The sequence below is a fragment of the Vombatus ursinus genome, unplaced genomic scaffold (assembly GCF_900497805.2).
Source record: "Vombatus ursinus unplaced genomic scaffold, bare-nosed wombat genome assembly UNPS02014735.1, whole genome shotgun sequence".
Lineage (NCBI taxonomy): Eukaryota > Metazoa > Chordata > Mammalia > Diprotodontia > Vombatidae > Vombatus > Vombatus ursinus.
Genome location: NW_020954513.1, coordinates 582,850 through 599,456, shown reverse-complemented (window position 1 = coordinate 599,456; position 16,607 = coordinate 582,850). Strand labels below are relative to the sequence as shown.

General features: G+C 36.6%; 1 pseudogene; it reads left to right on the top strand.

The window, feature by feature from the left end:
* Positions 1–378: 378 nt before the first annotated feature.
* Positions 379–15,974, top strand: LOC114042720 (annotated as a pseudogene).
* The last annotated feature ends 633 nt before the right edge of the window (positions 15,975–16,607 follow it).

The window sequence follows — 16,607 nt, the reverse complement described above, 5'->3', positions numbered from 1 at the left end:
TTTTTCAGGGAGAAGAATAGTAGAAAATGACTAATGTAAAAATAAAAAAGCAAAAGAAAACCAGCCATATAATATAGTAGAAAGACTGTAGTGTATGGATTTGGAGTCAGTAGAAACATGGATTCAGATCCCATCTCTGACACAATAATTTTGTGACCATGCTAAGTTCCTTAACCTCTCAGAACCTTAGTCTTCTCAATTGTAATATAGGAATGATAACATTTAGAGGTAATCTTCCAGCACAAAAAAAAGAGGTAGTGTGTAGCATGGACTTGGAGCTCCTCTCCTAATACACACCAACATTGGCAGTTTGGGTGTCTGGAGGGCAGTTGTTACAACTCTTCTCAGGGTTTAAAACAGGCCTGCACAACCTGCAGCATGCCAAAGGATTTTGGGCGGCCCATGAAAAATTTATCTGTGGTCCGCCCGAAATCCTTTGGCATGCCCATGGGCTGTAAGCTGCCTGTGGGCGACAGGTTGTGCAGGCCTGGTTTAAAAAGTAGGCCTGAGGTGGGGTATCAGAGCTCATTAACCCCCAACAGTGTGTTTTTTCCATGATGATCACTAGACATAATTTAGTCTATTTCATGCAGTTACCTTTCAGAAAAGGGTATTTATTGCAGTGATAAAGTTGGTATTAAAAAAAAAAACCCTTCCACCCAAAGTCTTACTTTCCCACCAGTACATACAAAGTCCTGGGGGAAAGGGGCTCAAACATTCTTCAAAATTATTTTATACAGCTAATACTTAAGTAGTGGAGAATTATTTTAGTGTCTCAAAAAATTCCTTTACTTTATCTTACATTTCTGCAGAACTGATGGCAGGACGATGGTCTGAGTTGGCTGCCTGGATATGAGGGCCAGCATGGGCTGATCTGGGGCTGGGTAGATATAATGGGCTGTGTGAATATGTGCTTAATCACTAGTGAAGACCTCTCAGTCCTTGGAGTTGGGGATTGGGAGGTGGAATTCCCTAATTGAGTAGATAAAGGCTCCCAGAATGGTTTGTGGACATTCGGGAGAGCAAGTGTGGATACAGGTGTGGAGTGAAGCACTTAGCAGCTATGTATTCTCCGTCCCTATTCCACCCCTATTCCCATTCCAGGCAGGTCATTTCTGCTCTCTGGGACTCAGTTATTTCATCTGGACAATGGAGCTCGAAATACTTGTCCTCTCTACACCACAGGGGTCTTGTGAAAATCAAATGAAGCTGTGAAATGTGCTTTGTCTTTGTTATAGCACCTTTGGTGTTATGTATAGCATGTCTCAACCTGCTAGACAGTAACTTAGCAACTTTAAGAGTTTAGCCATGTACTTGGGAAAAGTTCAGAATTATTGGCAGTTGACTAGGGAGTAATCACTGGGTTTTTAATTGCATGAGGAATGGCATGTTTGGTCTTTTTCTTACCTCAATAGCTGGTTTACAGAGCTTCTTATTCATTCGGTGCCACTGTTAGCTGCTCTATCAATCTCCCTCTATCTCTACCAATTTGTCTATATGAATATGCACATCTCTTGTTATTTTGCAGCACATAGGAATTTCATTCTGGGCCCATCTAACTGTTCAGAACAAAGCAATAGTAGGCACACATCTTTCCTTTTGGCTAAGGGGTCATAACAGGGGCCTGATAAGGAGCTATCTAGCATGAAAGCCAGCAACTCAAGATTGAGGGTTTCCTTGGAAACAGACCAGTCACCATGGCAACTGATGATTAGGATCAGATGATGCTGCCTTCATGGACACTGATTACATCCTCAGCAGGGACTCTCAGTCTGAAGGGCAAGGCTATTGCCTACAGATAATTTTGAAGTTCTTTTCCTTCTGCAGTGCCTTTGTCAGTATTACCCTCCTCCCATACCTGTAGGACAAAAAATAGAGAATCCAGGCAAGATAGAATGCAGATGAATTGACTCAGGAGTACAATAATCCTTAATGTACCTCCTCAGCAATCCTTCCCCAACAGACCCAACATTCCTGGGAATGATATACAAACTGACCTTTGGGTTCCTTCCTGGAGTCCATATTAGAATCCACCCCTGCTGCAGAGACTTTGCTAAGGCACCTTCTACTCTCTCCCCCACCTCACTTCAATAAATACAGATTCTGCCCAGTTATTTTAGAAGGAATTTGGTGTGTATGTGGGTGCTGAAAGTGTTCTGCCTTCTGCCCAGGGTCAGCTCTGAATTTGTCACCCCCCCCCCAATTCATAGAGACTCTGCCCAGGTTATCCCCTGCACTCTGGCACCACACTGCAAAATTTGGTAGATTCTGATTCAACTCAGATATCAGACAAAAGGAGAGTCAAGGATGAAATTGGACAGGGAGCCATGCTTGCTGCCTCCAAATTCAAAACCAGAGACCTTTCCCCTTGTCTCTTGTCCCCCCAACCCATACCACCCCAAGCCTGTGACACACTTTCCCTCCAGCACAGTCTTTGGAAGTCCTCAACTTCTAGGGTGGTCCTTGGGGAGATGGGGAGAACACTGGAGAGAGGGACAATGATTTGTCTTGATTCTTTATAGATTCAATCAGCCCTACAAGAATTTAAGTGGCTAGACTTAGGTACTGTGCTCAAGTACTTGTATTTTCCATCAGATGAAATAAAGTCTGTCCTATATTTGCTTTGTTATCAACCCGATTGTTCACATAGAAGCTAAATTCCTTTACCCTTTCTTTATGTCAACCTAGGCAAAAGCCAAATACTAATGTGTTCTGGGAAAAAATGTGTGTGGGCAAAAGTTCCCCTGGGAGGCCCAGTTGTTCACTGAAAAGAAAACTGGCGGTAGTGATGTCTGAAGACCTGGGTTTAAATCCTGGCTTTGATGATTAGTACCTGTGCGGGTTTTTTTGGCAAGTTATTTAACCTTTCTGGGCCCCAGTTTCCTCATCTGTGCAATGGGGCTTGTACTAGACGGTCTGTGATATCCTTTCTAGTTCTAGAGCTCAGACCAGCCTTGCCAAGTACAGTCAGAAGGATGACAAGTTAGTACTTCAGATATGTTAATGGGGATACATATTTAGAGGTGGTACCCATAATGCATCCTGGAATTGTAGCAACAAGTAATGTTTCTTCAAGGGACAGTATGATCTTCCTTCCTCTTTGTACAGAGGTGGGGACTAGACATGCATAATATTCTATACATATTCAAATGCAGTCACAGTGTGGGTGAGTATGACATTTTATTGGGGAGGAGAATAGCAGAAAATGACTGATTTTAAAAGTTAAAAAAAAGAAAAGGAAAATAAAGCCAGCCACATGATATAGTGGTAACATGGATGGGTATGCACTTCAAATCAGAAGAAACATAGGTTTTGCAGTAGATTTATGATCCATGGGAAGTCTCTTAACATCTGAGAGCCTCTGTTTTCTCACCTATAAAACAGGAATGAGAACATCTCAAGGGAATCTTAGAGAACTATAAGAGATGATGCATGTGTAGCACAGGCTTGGAGTTCCTCTGCCAGTCCCCATTAACCCTCACAGGTCAGGTCCCCGAAGAATAGCTATCACATCTCTCCTCAGGGTTTAAAAGTAGGTTTAAGGGGGAGTGTCATAGCGTCATATAGTGACGCTTCCTACCCTTCCTACCCTTTCTCACCATCGTGTACAGAGTCCTGGGGAAAGTGAGCTCAAGCTGTTTTCCAGGTGATTTCATATAACTAATATTTAAGTGTCAGAGAAATACATCAATGCCTTGAATAATTTGTCCTATACTTTGATATCTTTGAAGGGCTGATGGCAGGACAATATCCTTGTTCACTCTCTGGATATAAGGGCAAGAATGGGCAGATCTGGGGCTGGCTAGATATAATGGGTTGTGTGAATATGTGCTTACTTACCAATGAGGACTTCTAGGTGGGTGGTGGGAAGTGGAGGTAGAATTCCCAAAATGAGTGGATAAAGTTTCCCAGAGTGGTCTCTGGAGGTCAAGAGAGTGAGGAGACAATCCTGGAGTGAAGCACTTAGCAGAAGTGTGCCCTCCATCCTTCCACCACCCCCATCCCCATTATAGGCAGGTCATTTTCCTTTTCTGGGCCTCAATTCTTTTATCAAGACGATGGTGATCATTATATTTGCCCTCATAGGGATCTGGTCAAAATCACATGAGGCATGTGAAAGGTGTTTGGTAATTCTTAAAGCACTGTTGGGTTTTGCATAGGATACCTCAACTTTCAGAGACTAACTTAGAAATTTAAGAGTTCTGCCATATACTTGAGCAAAGGACAGACATTGGCAGCTGGCCAATAGGTTGCTCACTGTGCTTTTGACTGGCATGATGAATGGCATGTTTGTTCCTTCTTGTGTCTCAGGTCTTATAGCCATAACCAGTTTACAGAGCTTCTTACACATCCTGGGCTGCTATTAGCTGCTCTATTAATCTCTCTCTAATTCTGCCAATATCTTGCTTTGTGTGTTTATTTACATGTGCCTGTTCATATAGTCACATTTGTATATATCTCCTGTTTTGTTTTGTAGCACTCAGAAATTTAATTCAGTGTCGACCTGACTATTCAGAACAACATGTACAGACATGCACTTATCCTCTTAGCTGAGGGATCAAAAGAGGAGCTTGATGAGGAACATGAGAGCCAGCAACTCAGGATTGGGGGTTTCCTTGGAAACAGAATAGTCACCATGGCAACTACTGATACTGCTTTCATGGACACTGAATCCTTCCTCACCAGAGAACTCACAGGATGAAGAACAGGACTCCTGTCTAGGATCATTTTGGGATTCTTTCCTGCTACAGATTTTGCTAATACTATTCTCCTCCCTACCCCCATGACAAAACAAAGAGAGTCCAAGCAAGGTATAACCCAGATGAATTGACACAGGAGGAGCCCAATAAACTTTAATGTACTCCTTCAGCTCTCCTCCCCCACCAGCCTCCACATTCCCAGGAAGGATGCACAAACTGACCCCTGAGTTCCTGCCCAGGACCCATACTGGTATCCCCTTCTGCTGTTGAGACTTTGACAGCATGCCTTCTCCCCTCCTCCTACCTCTCTTTAACAAAGAATAGACACAGATTCTATGTATTATTTTAGAAGGAAGTTGGTGGGGGAGAATGGTGCTGAAATTGTGCTTCCTTCTGCCTAGGGTTGACCCTAAGTTAAGGACCCCACAGTTCATAGAGACTCTGCCTAGGTAACCCCACACATCCTCCTCAGCACTGCAAAATGTAGTAGATGCTGATTCAACCCAGACACAGAAGGAAAGGAGAGCCATGGGAGGAACTGGGCAGGGAGTCATGCTTGCTGACTCCAAATCTAAAACCAGAAGCCTTTCACTTACATCAATGAATGAGTGGAATTTGTAGTTCAGTGGGAATGAGATTTGGGGACGGAAGAGTGGAAATATTCTGTACCCCTCAGATCACCTTTCATAAACTTGACACCTATTTTGTCCACATCAACAATAAGCCTTGTGGACAAGTTTCATAGCTTCCTGTGTCAGGATCCCTCTAGTGTCAAAGTATTGAGTTTCTCAGGAAATTAGTAGTTTATCAGTTAAACATACCAGGTCAGAGAATGTATGGTATTCTTCCAGTGAAGGAGTCCATAGGCTCTGCTTATTGAAACTTGTAGGGATGGAGTGCACTGAGCCATTCCCACTTGTCATCCCAGACCTGCTGCAGAGCAGTAGCATACTTTGCTATAATCACTTCTCTGAATGGATGTCATATATATCAATTCCATAAGGCACTTTGATAATATGTATTGGCTTTTGTGATTAGGTATTGTTTCCTTCATTGTATTTATATCCCCACAGCCTAAAATAATGCTTGGGACATGCTAGGTGCTTAATAAATACTTGTTGATTCATTGACTTTGCTTGGATTGGAATGCAGTCTTCCAGTTGTTAGCAACCCTTATTCGTAGGATAATAATAGTGGCCTTTTAGCCACTAGAAGTCAGGGTGGCTTCATCCAGCAGAAACTGCCCAAGCTCCCTTGTGGAGCACTAAATCCTCTATTGGGGAAGAAAATGACTATAAAACAATTACTAGCAAAGCCACAAAAATAAACAGAACTTTTTAAAAGATTAAAAATGTTTTAATAAATGAAATCAGAGCATGAGAAGAAAAAAATTGAAAAGAAATCAGACCTATGGAATGAAGAATTGGAAAGGAAATTAACAGCTTAATATAAGATGTACAAAGCCTTTTTCAAGAAATTAACTCCCTGAAAATTTAGAATGGATGAAATTGGAGCCAGTCACCCCATAAGATAACAAAAAATATTAATTTGAAGTCAAAAGACTGAAAAAATTTTAGAAGAAAATACAAGTATCTCATAGCAAAACTAACTGAGCTAGAAAATAGAATGAAGTGTTAATTTAAGAATCACTGGACTACTTAAAAACCAACACCAAGTAATCTTACAAGAAAATTGGCCAGATATTTTAGAACCAGAGGGCAAAGTTTAAATTAAATGAATACACAGTTCTTCTCTTGAAAGATTCCCCAAAATGAAAATTCCCAGGAACATTATAGTCAAAATCCAGAACTTGAAGGTCAAAGAAAATATATAGCACACAGCCATAAAGAAGCATTCAAGTACTAAAGAACCACAGTAAGTATCACACATGATTTATCAATCACTACTATCAAGTAGAGGAGAACTTAGAATACAGTATTTCAGAAGGTAAAGTATATAAGTTACAGCCAAGAATAAATTATCCAGCAGAACTTAGTATAATCCTGCAAGGGGAAAATGGATCTTTAGTGAAATTAGGGATTTCCAAACATTCCTGATAAAAAGAGGTGCGTATAAGCTTTGAAGTTCAAACAAAGGAATTGAGAGAAACATTAAAAGGTAAACATGAATAAACTATTAAAAGGGACTAAATGAGGATAAAGTACTTACATTCTAATGTGGAGAAATGAAATAATGGGCCCCTCTGAGTCCTATCATCATCAGGCATTATAGAGGGAGTCTAATTTGACAGAGGACCTGGGAATAGATCTGCTATATCTTGATGATAGTAAAGTAGAAAGAAAAGTAAGGGAAAGGCAAATACAGTGACAGGGGAGGAGAAAGGGAAAGGAATGTAAGAAAAATTATCTCCCATAATATACAAGTAGAAATCTGTATAAAGAAGGAGGAAAGGTTGGGGGAGCCTAAGACACTTGAAGCTCACTCTTATCTGAACTGGTCAAAGGAGGGAAGAATACACATACATACAAACACACACACGTACACATATACACATGCACAATTAGGTATAGAAATACATTTCACTCATCAGGGAAATAAGAAGGAAAGGGGAGAAAGATGAATAGGGAGGTAAAAGGAGGGCATAATAAGAGAGGAATTTATGGTAGGCAAAACAAACTTTAACTAACAATGTACAAATACAGAGCTCTTTTTGAAGTGGGAAAGAATGAGAGTCTTGAAGGGTTGTCCATCAACTAGGAAATGGCTGAAAAAGTTATAGTAAACAAATGTGGTACAAGACTATTGTGCTGTAAGAAATGATGAAGGGGAGGGTTTCAGAGAAACTCGGGAAGATTTATATGAACTGATAGAGAGTGAAAAAGAAAGAACCAAGAGAATAATTTATACCATGAAAACAGTATTGTAAAGATAAACAACTTTGAAAAACTTAGAACTCTGATCAGCATAATAACCCATCAGCATTCAAGAAGGCTAGTGATAAAATGTGATACCCAACTCCTGATAGAGAGGCGAAGGACTCAGAATGTAGAATGTGACATGTATGTATGTATGCATTTTCTCTTTTGGACTTGGATATTGAGGATATTTGTTTTGCTTTATTCTACATATTTGAAACAGGTTTTATTTTTCTCACTTGTGAAGTGGGAGTACAGAAGGGAGAGAAAGCAGATTTTTATTGAATGAAAAAAAATTAATAATACTCAACCTTGGGGGGCTGGAGTTCCATAAATGAACAACTTCAAAGAATGACATGGCTGATATAGAGTCCTAGCAAGAATAATGACTAGTAATAACTCTCATTTCTCTAGACTTTCAGGTTTACAAAGCACTTTTCTCCCTATAACTCTGTGAATGAGGTAGTACAAGTATTATAGGAGATCCAAGGGCTGCATTCCAAATCCTGGTTTTGACTTGGATTCAAATCCTGCACCTGATGCTTAGTACCAGTGTGACCCTGGGCCAGTCACCTCTGTAGCCTCATTTTCCTCATCTGTAGACTATAGTGGTTGAACTAGATGGCCTCTGAGGTTCTTTGCAGCTCTACATTCAGGATCCTGTGCCCTGCCTAGCTCAATACAGCCAGAAGGATGCTCACTGAGGGATGAATTTCTTTGACCACATTAACTCATAAAACCATCTATGAAATGTTCATAGCATTATATAACAACTACAGATAACATTAGATCTTTGAATTATACCGACATCTAACTTTTCTTCAAGAGACAGTAAGATCTACCTTCATTTTAATACAAAACTGGGGGATATCAGGTGCAGAATATTGTGATTTTGTTTTGGTGTGGTCACGTTGTGGGTCAATTTTGCTTAGAGTTTTCCTCTGTTAAAAGTGAGAGTTCATTGAGTAGGGTAAGAGCAGAAAATGGTTGATGGAAAAAGTTAGCTACTGTATTTCTCTATCCCTGTCTCTGCATATCTGCTTATATGTGTGTGTGTGTGTCTCCTATTATTTTATATCACCTAGTGATTTATTTCAGTGCCCACCTGGTTATTCAGAGCAAAATGGTTAAGAAAGTTACCCCTCTTCTTTTCCTAAGGATTATGACAGGACTGAAAAGAAGTTGGCATAAGGGACCACAAACCAGGATTAGAGCTATCTTTGGAGATAGAAAAGTCACCATGGTAATTAGTGATTTAGACCAATTGATGCTTATTTTCTGGAATATTTATTCTTTCTTTAGTGAACTTGTAAAAGAAGTATTCAACAAAGGTAGGATAATTACATTAAACTTGACCTTGCAGTTAAAAAAACAAAAAACAAAACAAAACAAATGATAACTCCTCCCAATTAGCTGAACAATCCTCCTTTGTACCAGAGAGGCCAGTGTCCTTGGGTCCTATGTCACTTATTTGGGGATAAGGCTTCATTGTCTTTATAAACTACCCTTCTATTTAACTTCTTTAGTCAATTACAATTACTATAGCCAAACCAGCTAACAGAAGTAAGTTATACAATGGCAGGGGGCCAAGTTCTACTGGGCTTTCCCCCAGACCACACACTGTGCAAGTCCCCAAATGCTCTTCACAAACCATCTCTCTTCACTCATAAAAGCATTCATGACTGGAACCCTTTCCCACCCTGAAAGAAAGGCCTATTTCCTTTTCCACTCTTATTTCACAACCCTCTCCCCCCCCATTCTCCTGCACTCTTTTCTCTTACTGAGATCACAAAGGTCACTTTCCCTTCCTTATTAACCCTCATTTTGACTCAGACACATCAAACATTCTTTATCCATGTTCTCCTCTCTCCCCTTTCGTGTACTCTCCAATGTTTTAATGTAGTTCCACCAAAAACAAACAAACTGCCCTTCCCCCAACGAAAACAAAACCAAAAAACCTTGGTGCACCAGTAGGCAGGATGTTTACAGAATCTGTCCATACTACTCCAGACCCACTTCTTCAATATTATTTAAATAGACTTCTGCCTTCAAACCTATCTCCTGGTGAATTTTGAAAAACATCTCTTACTTGTCTCTCTGCTGTTACTCTGTTTCTGTTGTAGACCTTGGCAGCTGCCTATATTCACTTTTGTATTTTTGTTGTTTGGCATATTCAAGAAGTAAACAATCATTTTAGGTCTGCTTTTCTTCCTAAAATGTTTCAAATGTTGCTTTATTATGGAATATCCATCTTTTTTCATTTATGGTTAAGTGTTACTTGAATCCTCCCCCTCTCCCTTTTGTATTTCAAGGTTTTTCTGCTTGCACTTGCAGAACTTGCTTCTAAATTGATTTGTTAAATTTAATGGCTATGTGTTTTGGAGCTTGCAGCCTTGGGTTTCATTGTGGAGGCTATCTATACACTATTTCTATTAATATTTCATTTTCTGGGTACTTGTCATATATTATTTCCTAATTTCCTAATGCTTTTCATGTTTTTAAACTCATTTTCTTCTGGGAGATCTATATTCCTTAGATTTTATCTATGCACACTGTCTTCAAGATCAGTATATTTTGCTTGAATAGTGTGTTTTCTTTTATACCTTTCGTTTTTTTCTTGTAAATTGTCCTCTTCTGTATATTTACATTACTAATCAGTTGTCTTCGCTTTTCTTTCCATGGTGATACTTCTGTTATAGATTCAAAATTTTCTATTATGCTAATTATTTTTGTGAGGAAATAAATTATGCTCTCATAATTCTCATTTTTTTTAAACCATGTAGGAACAGCATGTTACGGTTCCATCTTCTCCTCAAATCCCACAGTTCTCTGTATCATTATATGTTGAGTCCTTTTCATTTGTTTTATAGTATTCATTCATGGAGTTCTGAACACTTTTAGTAAACTGAGTGGTCATATTTCCTTCTGCTGTTAAGATTTTACCTATTGATTTATCTACTATGTTCAAGGTCTTTCAGTTTTCTATCTCCTGAAATCTTTAGTATTTTCATTTTTGTTTTCCCATATTACTCACTTTTTTACTTCTTCCCCTCTGATGATGGTTTTCCTGGGGGTTGGATCTTAAAGTATATCAGCCTCTTCCCACAATGGGCAATTCCCTGAAACTCCCTGAAAATGATAATTGACCAAACTGAAATCAATGGCTCCATTTAACAATCAAAAAATATTAAAACAAAGCCAAAAGAATGAAAAAAATGAAAATACAAGATATTTGCTATCAAAACCAGTTGACCTGAAAAAGATATTGAGGAGAGATATTTTAAGAATTATAAGGGACAGCTAGGTGGCACAGTGGATAGAGTACCAGCCCTGGAGTCAGGAGGACTTGAGTTCAAATCCAGCCTCAGACACATAATACTCACTAGCTGTGTGACTCTGGGCGAGTCCCTTAACCCCAATTACCTCATCAAAAAAAAGTTATAAGACTAACTTAATGTCATAATAAATAGCCTAGATATCATATTTTAAGAAATCATAAAATAAAATTGCCTAGATCTTTTCAAACCAGAGAACAAAGTAGAAACACAAAGAATCCATGGGGTACTTCCCAAAAGAAAACACCCAAATAGAAATTATTAGGAATATAATAGCCAAAATCTAATGTTTCTAAGTCAAAGAAAAAAATACTACAAACATCTGGAAAGAAAGAATTGAAGTACTGAGGTGCAGTAGTCAGAATCACACACAATTTAGCAGTCACCACATTAAAAGAACAGAGAACTTGGAAGGTGCTATTCCACAAAGCAAGATCTAGGTTTATAACTGAGAATAACTTCCTTCGAAAAACTGAGTATAATCCTTCTGTGGGAAAAAATAGATCTTTAAAGACATAAGGGATTTCTAGGCATTCCCAATTAAAAGACCAGAGATGTATAGAAACTATAAAATGCAAACACAGAAGACAATAGAAGCATAAGTAGGTAACCATGAATCAGCAATTAGAAATGACTAAACAAGGATAAACTATTTATACTCTAATATGGAGGATGATACATGTATCCTCCAGAAGTCTTTGATCATCAGGAATCAAAGAGGAAGTCTAATTAGATAGAAAGCCTGAGAGTGGTTGTTATTTTCTGATAATCATTCAAGATGAATGGTAAAGGAGGACAGAGGAATACACTGGGAGGGTGGACAGAGAAGGAAGATGGGGAAAATTATATCGCAAATTTGGGATGTGCAAGAGGTCTATATACAATCAGGACATGGTAGTGAAAGGGAAGCAAGTGACATTTGAACCTCACTTTCATCTAAACTTGTCAAAGGAGGGACGAATATACACACAGAGAAACAGACACATATACAATTGGGCACAGAAATGTATTTCACCAAACAGGGAAAATGAGGAAAAGGGAAAAATAAGAAGAAAGATAGATCAAGGCAGGAATTGGCCAAATGCAAAACAAACTCTTAAAGAGGGTAAGGGAAGCAAAAAGGAGGGGAAAGTATAAGAGAATAAGATGGAGGCAAATACAAAACTAATGATCATAAACACGAACAGGATGAATTTATCCACCAAATGGAAGAGAATTGCTGAAAAGATTAGAAACCAGAATCCAACAATATATTATTTTCAAGAAATATACTTGAAACAGAAAGATGCTTAGAGTTAAAATAAGAGTTGGACCAGAAACTATTACCCTAAACCTGAAGTAAAAAGGTAGGACTAGCAATTATGAGCTTAAACAAAGCAACAACAAAATACACCAAGTTAAAATAAACTGGGAAATTTGATGGAAGAATCATAGAGTAATTTCAGTGCTAAACATATATGTTCCAAATGTCATAGCATCTAAATTCTTAAAGGAAAAGTTAAATGAGTTAATATAATGGTATTAGATCTCAATTTAATCCCGTCCAAGACCTAGAGAGGTCTAACCAAAAATAATAAAAAAAGAAATAAAAGATGAAAATAGAATTTTAGAAATGTAAAATATGATACATATCTAGAGAATATTGAATAGGCATATACATATTTCAGAGTTGTATAGAGTACCATCACAAAAATGACCATGCATCATGGCATAAAACCTTCACAAATGAATGCAGAAAAGCAGAAATATTAAATGCATGTTTTATTGACTAGAATCTAATAAAATTATATTGAATAAAAGGTTATTAACAGAAGATAAAAATAAATGTGTACTAAATATCCTAGTCCTAAAGAATGAGTTAGTCTAAAAACAAATCATAGAAATGATAATTTCATTAAAGATGACAACAATTTCATTAAAGATGTCTAAAAACAATTCATAGAAATGATAATTTCATTAAAGATGACAAAAATGTCATGAGAAACATGAATTTCTGGAACGCAGAAAATACAATACTTAGTAGAAAATGGACATTTCTAAGTACTTTTATCGATAAAAGAAAGAAGAGAGCAATGAATTGGGCATACAACTAAAACAATGGAAAACTAACAAATTAAAAACCTTTATTTAGATTCAAAATTAGAAATCCTTAAAATCAGAGATTAACAAAAGTGGGCAAAATGAAAACATTGAAGGAATAAATTAAAATAGGAGTGGGATTTACGAAAAGACCTATAAAATAGATAAACTATAAGGTAACTTGATTTTAAAAAGAAAGAAAAAAATTATCCATATCCAAATTGTAAAACATGAATTCGCAACTAATGATAAAGACAAAAAAGAAATTATTAGGAAATATGTCACCCAATTATATACCAATACACCTGAAAATCTATAAGAAATGGATGAATATTTCCAAAAATATAAAATGCCTAGAGTAATAGAAAATAGAGGACTTAAATGATCATATCTTTGAAAAATAAATTGAAGAGGCCATATGAACTCACAAAGAGAAAATACTCATGACCATATGGATTTACATATAATTATATATATATATAATATAATATACAGTAACATAACATTCATGTAATATATAATTATATGAATTATGTAAATATTAATAGAACAATTATAATATATAAACTGTTGAAAAATATATGAAAAAAGGAGTTGTACCTCATTCTATCTATGAAACAGACATGGTTTTGATACTTAAACCAGAAAGAGGCAAGAGAAAGAGATTTATTCACTAATATTTCATCAGTATTGATGTGAAAAATTTAAATAAAATATTATCAAGGAAATTAGAATAACATATTATAAAGATATACATTATGACCAGACTGGATTTATATCACAAATGCTGAAATGATTTAATATTAGGAAAACTATACAAATTATTATTTATATTAATAACAAGATTAACAAAACTCATAGGATTGTGTCAATAAATGCATAACAAGTTTTTCAGATAACACCTATATATTCCTGTTTTTTTTAAATCTATAAAGCATAGGAATAAACATCTTTCCTTGATGTGATGAATGGTATCTGTAATGGAGATAAACTAGAGACCCTTTTGATAAGATCAGGGACAAGGCAAACATTTCCATTATTACCATTACTATTCAAAAGAGTGCTAAAAATGACAGTTATTACAGATAAAAGTAGAAAAGGGAATTAAGGGGATAAGCATAGGCAAAGAGGAAATAAAATTATTGCTTTTTTTAGCTTATGTAATTTTTTTTAGAGAACCCTAGAGACTTCATTAGAAATTAATTTAAACAATTAACAACTTCAGCAGTTGCTCAGTATGAAATAATCCCACGAGCATTTCAATAAATTACTCACAAAGTCTAGCAGAAAAAGATAGGAAAATTCCATTTAAAGTAGCTGCAGAAAGGATAAATACTTGAGAGCTGATATTCTAAGACACAGACAGAAACAATATGAACACTTGCAAAGCATACTTTAAAGAAATAATGACAGATTGAAATAATTGGAGAAATATTAATTGCTCATGGTTATGGTGAATCAATATAATAAAAATGATAATTCTATTTAATTTATTTGTCCTGTGCTATATGCATCAAGCTAACAAAGCATTACTTTCTAGATCTAGAAAAAATATTAAGAATAGTTGTGTGGAGGAGGAAAAGGTCTATCATATCAAGTGAATTAAAGCCAAAAAATCAGGAAATACTGATATTAATCTATTCTACAAAACAATAATCATCAAAACAATTTCAGTCAATCAATACACAATTATTAAGTGCCTACTATGTACCAGACACTGCGCTAAACCCTGGGGATAACAAGAAGATACAAAGGATTTTCCCTACCCTGAAGAAGCTTACAATCTAATTGGGAAGACAGCATATAAACAAATATATGCAAAGAAAGCTTTATACAGGATATACAAAAAATAATTAACAGAGAGAAAGCATTAGAATTAAGGGAGTTTGGGGAAGGCTTCCTTTAAAAGTGAGATTTTGGAGACCCTAAGGTGCCCAACGAGGAAGAGAGCAAAGAGGAAGAGGAAGAGGAGGAGGAAGAGGATGAGGAGGAAGAAAAAGAAAAGAGTCTCATTGTAGAAGGCAAGAAGAAAGTAGAGAGGTTGACAATGCAAGTATCTTCCCTACAAAGGGAACCATTTATAATTGCCCAAGGAAAGGGACAGAAACTTTGTGAAATTGAAAGAATACACTTCTTCCTAAGTAAGAAGAAAACTGATGAACTTAGAAATCTTCATGAACTACCTTACAACAGGCCAGGCAAAGTAGCTTTTCTGAAGAAGAATGTGATACAGTTCAGTGGCTTTCCATTCGAAAAAGGAAGTGACCAATATATAGAAAAAGGAAGAAATGTTGAAACAATTTAGGAATGCTATGTTAAAAAGCATCTGTGAAGTTCTTGATTTGGAGAGATCAGGCATAAATAGTGAGTTGGTAACCAGGATCTTGAATTTTTTAATGCATCGGAAGCCTTCTGGCAAGCCATTGCCAGAACAAAAAACAAAACAAAACAAAACAAAAAAAAAAACACAAAACAAAAGAAACGGAGCAGCTCTGGAATGTCAAGGAAGGCTAAGCGTACCAAATGCCCTGAAATTCTATCAGATGAATCTAGTAGTGAAGATGAAAAAAAACCAAAAGGACTCTTCAGAGTAAGAAGATAAAGAAAATGAAGAAGAACCACCTGAAAAGACATCTAAAAAAGCAAAACCTAAACAAAAAACTCCCTCTAAAACCAAAAAATCTGTAAAAAGTGCCAATGTCAAGAAGGCAGATAGCAGTACTACTAAGAAAAATCAAAATAATTCCAACAAAGAAAGTGAATCTGAAGATAGTTCAGATGATGAAACTTTAATTAAAAAGCTGAAGAAACCTCCTATAAATGAAGAGCTAAAAGAGACTGTAAAGAACCTTCTGACCAATGCCAACTTGGAAGAAGTCACAATGAAACAGATTGGAAAAGAGGTATATGAAAACTATCCTGCTTATGATTTGCCTGAAAGAAAAGATGTCATTAAAAAGACTGTTAAAGAGTTAATTTCATGAGACAGAGATACTTTATAAAGGCTGCTGATTTGGATTGTTCTGTGAATTCAGAGATCTGATAAACACTAGCAAAAAGAATGTATTTCCTTTTCTAAATCTTTGTTGGTTAAGCATTGTGTTAAGCAGAATTGACTACTGACTTCATGTCATAAGTGTTATGTAAAAGTTTGAGTTCACCCTTTTAAATTGCATTTCTGTGCAGTTTTATTAGTTAAGATTTTTACATGGCAATGAATGGTCCGTTTTTAATAGTTGTGTATTTTTAAATCTATGTATCTTTAGAATTATTACATGAAGTGTCAGTGTTTTGCCAGAAGGCTATGATGGAGCAATGGAAGTGGAAGTTAGGAAGATAATGCTGAAGGAGTACTTAGTTTACTCATTCTTTTCCACTTAGTCCTGTTTTGCTTAGGAAGTATAATCTGCCTGTAGCTAGCTATATAATATGACTGCAAATGCATTTTGTATTTCAAGCATTAACTTTAGCCCATGGAGAAAGGCCCAGATGAGTATAACCACCTCCAGCTTGTAATAAACTTGAACTCAGTTCCATTTAACTGATTTTTGCCCACACAAAATGCATTACTATTCACAGGAAACAGACTACTTTTGTAGTAATGATGCAGAAGCAAA